Genomic DNA, 9888 nt, shown 5'->3' with positions numbered 1-9888 from the left:
GGAGGGTAGAGGTTGTCCAATTGGATGGCGCTTTTGGAGGGCCAACTGTACTTTGGAATTCATCTTCAATGAGCTTTGAGAACTAGGGGAAGGAAAGCACTGGATAGGTGGCAAGATACAATGCTTGGTCATCAATTTGCAACTTTTGTTGATTAATGTCTATGGATCGATGTCTTGTCTCAAAACACGAGAACTATGGGCCGAGTTGGATGGATTCATGGAGTCCCATCCCTTCCCTCATAGCATAATTGGGGGAGATTTCAATGGCGTTCTTCATAGACAAGACAAAAGACAGGGCATTGCTTGACTGGGTCAATCTCATAAATACTTTGGTGATTGGGTTTCAAAAAACAACCTTTTGGAGCTTGAGTTAGGAAATCAAGTGTACACATGGAATAATAGAAGATTGGGTTTCAACAACATTGTTGAAAAATTGGATAGATTTTTCTTTAGGGGCAATCTAACAAAATTCCCCTTCACTCTAGATGGAACTATCCTCTCTTGTTTGGGCTCAAACCACTATCCTGTAAAGATAACTATTATGGGCGATGAGAAACCCAATAGATCCCCTTTTAAGTTTGAGAACGGTTGGTTAAAATATGAGAACTTCTTTAACCTGATTGAATCTTAGTGGGTTGAAAAGCAATTTGAAGGCTCTAAACTGTTCTACTTTGTCTCTAAGTTGAAGAATGTTAAATAGAAGCTAATCCAATGGAATAGGGATCATTTCATAAACATCATTATCACCAAAAATAAAATTGAGGAGGAACTAAGAAAGTTAAATGAGGAGGTCATTTTGAATGGTATGGATCATACTAGCTTTCAAAAAGAAAAAAGAGCTAATGAGGGACTATGAAGAGATTCTTGCTAAAGAGGAGATATTCTAGAAAGAAAAATCCAAAGAGACTTGGATTGGGGAGGGTGAAAAGAACAACAAGTATTTCCATAATGTCACAAAATAGCATAGGAAGCTAAACACAATTTCAAAACCTAAGAATGTGGATCACTCCATAGAATCCCAAGGAGATTGTGAAAAGGACTGTGGACTTCTTCACTAGCTTGTTAAACAATAGGGAGGGCTCAGATTACATGTCTTAGAAGGACCTTCTCTGCTGCATCCCCAAACTCATCACGGATAATCAAAATGAAATATTGAAGGTAGGATTCTCAATTGAAGAGGTGGAAACAACTGCACCCAAATAAAGCCCCTAGACCGGACGGATTTTCGATTGACTTCTTTCACAAGTGTTGGAATATCATGGGGGTGGAACTCACAAAGGCTCTGGAGACTACAAGAAACTCTGGTAGATTGAAAAGAGGGGTTAATTACACTTTCATCATGCTTGTACTTAAAAGGAGAAGGCCATAGGGCTGGAGGAATTTAGACCAATCTCCTTATGCATAATATATAAGATTATGGCTAAGGTTCTAGAAAATACGTTGAAGACTCTACTGCCTCACATCATTTTTTAGGAACAAACAGGGTTTGTCCCAGGAAGATTGATTCTAAATAGTGTTATCATTGCACAAGAAGTGATACATTCCCTGCAAAATACCCATGACTTGGGAATGCTTATAAAGTTCGACATAAACAAGGCATATGATAAGGTGGAATGGAGGTTTCTTTGCAAGGTTCTAGATGCCTTTGGATTCAACAAACAATGGATCAATTGGATCTTTACTTTCATATCTAGCCCCAGGTTTCCAGTTCTCATGAATGAATCATCAAAGGGATTCTTTGAATCCTTAAGGGGGCTAAGAAAGGGAGACCCATTGTCTCCCTTCCTATTCTTTATGATGGCAAACGCTCTTCATAGGGCACTTAGGGTCTCACAAATGACTAGACAGATTGAGGTGATTAAAGGGGCTAGTAACATTCAAGCCATCACCTATCAACAATTTGCAAACAACACAATGTTGTTTAGGGTTGCAAAAAGGAAAGAAGCTAGATAACTCAAGATTTTAGCTCAGTATGCCAAGGCTTCAAGGTAGGAGATAAATTAGGCCAAATTTGAGGTGTTCTTTTTTATGGTGCCCGTAAAGAAAGAGGTAGAGATATTTAACATCCTCAACTTCAAGAAAGGTTCATTTTCTTGCTACTATCTTGGGATACCCTTGGACAAAGTGTTGAGAAACACCAAGTTGTGGGATCCCTTGAAAGGGAAATTGGATAAGAGATTAACTGCATGGAAGGTTCGATGGCTCTCATGTGCAGGAAGAATAGTTATGCTCAAAACAGTCATCTCTTCACTGCCCATTTATTTGCTCTCATATTTGGCCCTCACATCGAGAACAAATCATTTATTGGTGCAAAAGATGAGAAGATTCTTTTGGCAATGTTTAGCAGAGAAAGAGAAAGTTGCACTTATATCTTGGGATAAAGTTTATAGGCCGAAGGACCAAGGGGTGTGGGACCCAAAGATTAGATCTGGTAGAATAAGGCACTAGGGGTCATATTGGCCTGGAGGATGTATAAAGAACCACAACTTAAATGGGCAAAAATCTTACAGGAAAAATACCTAAACAACAACCATCCAACTAACATTCTCAAGATTGCTAACCCTCCCAAAGGATCTAGGGTATGGAACTTCATGCTTAGTTGCAAATCAGTAATCACAAACTATTTGTCCTAATATATACATGATGGGGTAGTTGCGCTTTTCTGGGAGGATTCCTAGGGTGGATATCCTAGCAATGATAATAAAATTGAGGCAAACCATACCAAGGCATACCTGAAATGACATTGGGGCTATTTAGAGAAAGATTATGTTGTCTTCCATCAAAATGACGCTACTCTAGGCTGGAAATGGAAGGATTTCCATTCTTTACCCTTGCTTAGGGTTGAGAAAGATTGGGTGAGGATTGTTGTCTCTTGCAAAAGGATAGTGTCCATAAATGGAACTAATAAACTTATTTGGGTCGGTCCAAAGACTGGCCGCTTTAATGCAAAAGATAGATATAGAGTCGTGGTTGAAAATGAAGAACATGATATATCAGTCAATTCAACATAGTTATGCTAGAGCAAATACTGTATGCCTAAGGTAGGGGTATTCTCCTGGGCTACAATCCAAAAGGAAATCATAATTGCGGAAAAGTTCAAGAGGAAGGGATATGAAGGTCCCACTGTATGTGTGCTCTATAAAAATGAGGAAGAAATTGTGGAGAACTTATGGGATGTCCCTTTTCTTAAGAATGACATCATGAGCTATGTGCCAAACTTGGATGGATTATGGCTTTGTTGAATGACATCATGAGCCTATTTAAATAGTGGTCGATCAAGATGGGATCAAGACTATTGGGATGCTTGTGGATCATTTGCTCCTCCCTACTAATTTGGGAAATCTTGAAGGAGAAAAATCGGAGGATCTTCGATGATAAAGAAATGCCAATTGTGTACTACCTGAACAAAGTTGAGGTGGCTATGGTTGAAGTTGCCAATAGTAGAACTGATGCTTATACAAATAAGAAGGGTAAATTCAAAGATTGGGATGGAAAAATCAGGCTAAAATAGAATGGTTCATAATTCCACCGTTTGTTGGGGAAGGCGATATTGAGACAATCAATGCAAGAAAACAGTAATGGCAACCACCAAAACATGGGTGGTATAAACTCAACTTCGATGAAGCCTCACGAGGAAATATAGAGCCCTCAGATACTGGATGCATTATCAAATTGTGAGATGGGGAGATCGTTGGAAAACTAGCACTCCCCTTGAAAGAGGACAATAACAATGTGGCAGAATTGAATGGCAGAATTGAATGCCCTTACCTAGGGGCTTCTACTTTGCAAGAATATGAATATTGCCAAGATTGAATGTAGTGAGGAAGGGTTCCACATCCAATTGGAGGCTAAGGGCTTTGGTGGACATGATTGTGGACCTCTTAAATTCTTTTGAGGAATATACTTTAAACCACGTTTATAGAGAGGCGAATATGGAAGCTGACATCATGGCCAATTGGGCGGTTAATTGGAAGGAATATGGGTCGATTGGTCCATATGTCGTAGGGAATTAAAAATTGTATATAGATATCTCAATCGTTGGCTGGCGGCTATATTTATTTCAAATATGACACTTAAAGATCAAATGGGCTTCCGATTTGAGAACTCTGACATTTCCTTCTTGGGCTCCTACACATTTAGTGAGAATAAATGGATTGGATGGATGCTGAGGCTGGCATCCTTAAGAAATCACAAAACAATGGATTGACAATACTCGTTTAACATTTTTCGACGGCAGCAGGCTTCTCCTACGATGATTTTGGTATAGGACGCATTTACTTCTGCTTTGTGGCAAGACCATTGTGGCTCTTTGGTGAATTGGTGTTGGGCTGGCGGTGTATGAAATCAATCCCATCAAGCCTCGAAAGTTGATTTTGCTTCCTGCGTTGAGACAAAATGAAGGTTCATGTGGCTTCTCCCCTCGTGCAGACCTTAATAACCTTAGCAGTGTCAGCAATGTTGGTTTGGTATTAGTGCCAGAATACTACTATAAGTATCTAGCCAAAGCACGTTTCAACATCAAATGACACCATGGAGACTCTAATCTGCCTGCGTTAATGCAACAAAAGACAGATATCCTTCTTGGGGTATATTTCAGATCAATGACTAGAGTCGATATGCATTGCACCTGCAGTCTTAACCATGGAGGCCATTCGGATGGTAGTGGGTAGGGAGTTTTTGCTACCACTAACAAGCATAAGGTCAATACAGACATTTCCTTATGGTTTCTAGCATCATTACTCGACCTAGGGGAACCTAAGGTCCGGACTCTGTCGCTCCAACATCTCATCTTCAAAGCCAAAGTGTTGGTCAACAACATTGACATTATTGTGGTCGTTGAGCCTGGAGTTGGTATTCCTTGGCCAGACAACATTCTAAGATTGATTGAGCTTGATACGGTGGTGGCCTGCCAGCCTTTCATTCTTGGTCTCGACGTGCAAAGGTTGGAGCGACATCGGAGGTGGGCTACGATTGGACGAGACTTCCTATGGCGAGTGGTAGGGATTGAGCATGATGATTCTCCCTGGCTCGAAGAATTTGCCAAGGTGATCAACTCTGAGGCCTTTTATGAAGATGAATGACCTAAGGTAATGGTGCCTCTTCAGTTTTGTATTTTGAATGACACCCATGACTCGAACACGGCAAGATAGGCATGGGATGTCTCGTTCGAGGGTCATCAATTTTCTATATGAAGCTTTGTTTTGGATTTTGATTGGCTTCTGATATAGAGTGCCTTTGGACGTCATAGCCGAACATATATAATTGTATTGCCGTCGTTTCTATTGGTTCTACCTTTAATTATGTAAACATTTTGTAAACTGCAGTGCCCACGTTTGGCACCCAATAGGTGTAGGCAATGGGGATTCTTTTTGGGGGTCTTTTTCTCACGAGGCATAATAGCTCCCTGTAGATGTACGTGGGTAGGGGTATTTTGAATTTCTGGTGTGTGCCTGAAGGTTTGGGCAAGTATAGATGACTACAATTATGTAAATATTTTTATTTATTAATATAATTCTGTGTCTCAATGTTTTATATAGAAAAAAAAGTTCTTTTGAACTCCGTAATTTTAAAAAGAAAAAGGTCCAAACGGCCTCCAAAATCAAAAGATTTGGCCTTCTAAATGTGGGAGTCTCATATTAAAAATGTAAAAACATTTATTGCACGTCAAAGTTGTAAAATGGAATTACTTATTGACCAACTTATGATGTGGTATGACACATCATAATGTTAGAGCATTTAACTATTAGCTATGCTTTTTTGCTTAAATTGACTTAGTGTACTTCTAGTTTAGCTATAGTTGAGCTTTTTTTAGCTCCTCATGCTTGCTCTCTATATAAGTACATCATTAATGCATTGTATTTTAATCCTATAATCTTTGTTTTTGAGGAGTATGACATATTTTTCTTGATACTCTTATTTGTGGAAGGTGTTCTAATTTATCGTTTGATCTTACAGGCTTGTGTTGCCAAATTCAACATGGTATCAAAGTCAAGTTTAATTCAACATGGTGTAAGAGTGTGGGTTCAACAAACCCTTTTTTGAGCTTTTAGAATTTTTTTTTTTTCAAAAGCGTTGTAGGGTCTCCAAGTTTGTCTTTTTATGTGGATTTGGAAGTGGGTGATTTTTAATTAGCTTCTAGAGCAAAACGGGCCTCAAATTTTTTTTGAAATTTTCAATTTTCAAAAACTTTCTATTTTTGGAAAGCTTCTATTTTCAAAAAGTTCCAATTTTTTGGAAACCATTTCAAACCTCAAAGTCCATTTTGACATGCAGTTGGTTTTTTACCATAACTTGCTCATATAGAGTTCGTTTTTTTACTTTTGCATATCATTGGAAAGCTTGTTTAGAGTGCTATTTGAATTTGCAAGTGGTTTGATCTAATTTTGCTCTTGGTGAGTGTAGCAAGCTATTGAAGTCAACTCTCTTTTTTGCACTTTTGGGGCCATACTTGCACATTTAGATTTCATTTTCCAAAAACCAAATATCATTGAAAAGCTAGTTCAATGCTCTATTCATATTTGCTACTATTTTTTCCAGATTTTACCTTGGGTAGTTTTTATTCAATCTTTTGTGTTTTCACTTTATGGTTGATTACTTGGTCATTTTGACTCTTATTTGTTTGTAGACACACTGAGATAAAGTGTCACTTTCGTGTATGGTTTTTTAGGGATTTTGCACATTCTATTGTGCCTTATTTTGTACATGCATTGTATTATAAAGTGTTATGGGGGTTTGTGTAGTGTCTTTTGTTTTGTCATCACAACTTTGTCTAGTGAGTGTCCCTCCATGACGACATCAAATCCTAGATATTCATGTCCCATGTGTGTCTACATAGGTTGCATACCCTTTTTTAATTACAAGTACTTTCTTGTGCACATCCATTTTCTCCTTCATACACCATTTGGTGACACAGTTTTAGTGGACCTATCATGCCTCTCCCTTGTCAACATTATGGAGGATTTTTACTATTAGTGTTAATTCTTCCTTGGTCTCTCTTTGGAGTGAGCTACATATACAATATTTGTTCCTATGTACTAGCCAGATGCAGTGGTTGTATTTTGGTGGGATGGAGCTTTTATAATATAAACACTCTTGCATTCCAATTTTGTGGAGGCAATCTATCATCAGTTATTCAATTTTTCAAACTATTGGCACCTCTATTTTCAACTAGCAGTTTACTCTTGCACAGTTGAGCAGTGTTGTTGGGGTCACTCGTGTATATTCATGTGCCATTTGTACCTTCGACTAACAGATGTTTTACCTTTGTTTGCCATCTGATTTTTCTCGTAGTGTCATTGGGGGAACTCATGCAAATTATTATCTTCTGTGTCCTAATCATCATCTTGTTTTAGAGGAGGTTTTTCATTCAGCACTATAACAGTTATCTTTATTATCTTTTGTGTCCTAATCATCATCTTGTTTTAGAGGAGGTTTTTCATTCAGCACTATAACAGTTATCTTTTGACAGTTGTTTGCATCTTCTTTGTGCTTTGAGAATGTTCATGTTCCTATTCTTTTGGGGCATTATTTTATTGGAGGCTTCTTAGTCCTTCATTCTCTTCTTCTCTCTTTTGGAGAGGAGTTTTCTCCTACTAGTTTTTTCTCTTTTTCTCTATTTGTGAGAGATTTGCATCGGTTTGTACATGGATACCTCATCAAGTCTTTAGTTATCGGGGCCCATCTTGCATTCATGCATTTAGAGGTTTTTTATTTTACCCTTAGTTTAGAGCATTTTTAGAGCATTTAAACTATTAGCTATACTTTTTTAACTATTAGCTATACTTTTTGCTTAAGTTCACTTAGTGTGCTTCTAGGTTAGCTATAGTTAGGCATTTTTTAGCTTCTAGGTTTGTACATGCATTTAGAGGTGGGGGGGAGAGGGAGAGGAGGGCGGTTTAGAGCATTTTAACTATTAGCCATACTTTTTTTGCTAGTGTGCTTCTAGGTTAGCAATATTTTAAAGACATGTGACCTGTAGGTTGAATTTTATACTCATTGCAAAATCTCACCATTCATTCTCGGCACTAATTTGGGGCTTGAAGGGGAGGGAAGCAGGGAACGAAGGAAACGAAGAACGAGGGATGGAAACAAACAGGGAAGGAAGCACAACCACCAATACTCATCTTACCTACCCAACCTTACCTACCTTAACACCACCTACACTTGCACCTACACAACTCTTTCTATTTAAGCAACTCATAACTCACTAACCCATATGAACTATAGTTAAGCATTTTTTGGCTTCTCAAGCTTGCAGTTTAGTTCTAAATTCAACTCGGGGTATTTTTTTGCTCTCTATACAAGTACATCATTATGCATTGTACTTTCATCTTGTAATCTTTGCCTTTGAAGAATATGGCATATTTTTCTTGATAGTCTCATTTGTGGAAAGTGTTCTAAATTGTTGTTTGACCTTGCAGTCTTCTGTTGCAAAATTCAACACATAAGACATCTTTGAATGAAAATAATAGAGCCAAAATAGAATGTTGATGTTAATCAATAGATAATGACTAACTTATGCCTAATTAAATAAACATGTTATTTTTACCTTATGAACTCATCTTAGAATATGGGTGTTAGACTTTTGACTAAGGATGCAAACATCACATTTTTTTGGATGGTTTTAGATTTCCTATTACCGTTCAATCGTTTTGTGAATTATTTATTTTTATTGTGTGCTTAAGATTAAGGCTTTCATATTGAATCTTATATGGATTATTATGTTGTCAAATCACTTCAAACCTTTGGTTAGTGATTCGCTTGTAAAAGCTTGAACTCTACAAGTTTATTTTAATCTTTAATTACTTAATAACACATTGAATTGCTTTGGAATTAATCTTGAGAAAGGGTTTTCCCCATGTAAATCATTGTTATGATATATTATCATTGTTGTGTATTTTTCTATATAACTACGAAGATATAATTTATGTGCACATACCTACTTTCAAAAACTAGTGAATAGCAAGTGTATTCCACAACTCTACTTCTTTTTATTTTTTTCTTAATCAATAGGCTCTTGATTTTTCATATAAATTCATTCCATAAATGAATGTCTTTAAATACTAAGACAACAAAAGTTGTGCAAATATGTACCAAGAAGACTCACCATAGAGCAAGAGAAAAGTCATAATTTTAAAATTTGAATTTTAGGTCAATCCCAAATAGCTTAAGGTCGATCTCAGCATTGCTTGCCTTTAGAGAAGAACTAAAAACCTCACATTGAGGATCAAACGTATAAATATGCATGCAATGGTGCAATAAATAGCTAGTAATACATGTATAACTAAAAAATGCCCTAAAAGTCTATGTATGAAGACGAGTATAGATGAACATAAAATAGAACCAAATCAAAATAAAAAATGAATTAAACTTATCAAGAATGTACCACTTATTAAGTAATTCGGTCAAAATGAACCGTAAACTAAATGGAATTTGCACCTTACTCCACTTGTAGGCCTTAAATTGAATCCCACGATAACTCAATTTTGGATCCAATCAAGTCCACTAACCAAATAATCCTGAAACACCATGAATCAATGTTTTAAAAGCGCTGCTTGATAACTTTATTCCTTTTAAAAATAAAAATAAGTATTTCATAATATTAGTTGGGATTTTATAATGTCAATTGGGTGGCCCTGGAGCCTTGTGGTTGTGTTAGGATGGTATTTTTGGCATTCTTTTGTTTGCTCTGGTCCTATTGACAATTTGATATCGTAGACATTATTCAAAACTATTTTTCATTCGCTCCTTTAGAAAGGCATTATGGTTCTGCCTCTACCTTTTACTTCAAGATAAGTGAATACTTTATAAGATACTAAAACTAGAGTCAACTTTCACAGCTTTTTATCAACATCGAGGGCTAAAAACTTCAACCTTGAAGTTGTATTT

Source organism: Cryptomeria japonica, chromosome 10 (genome assembly GCF_030272615.1).
Source record: "Cryptomeria japonica chromosome 10, Sugi_1.0, whole genome shotgun sequence".
NCBI lineage: Eukaryota > Viridiplantae > Streptophyta > Pinopsida > Cupressales > Cupressaceae > Cryptomeria > Cryptomeria japonica.
Note: the sequence above shows the minus strand (reverse complement) of the source record.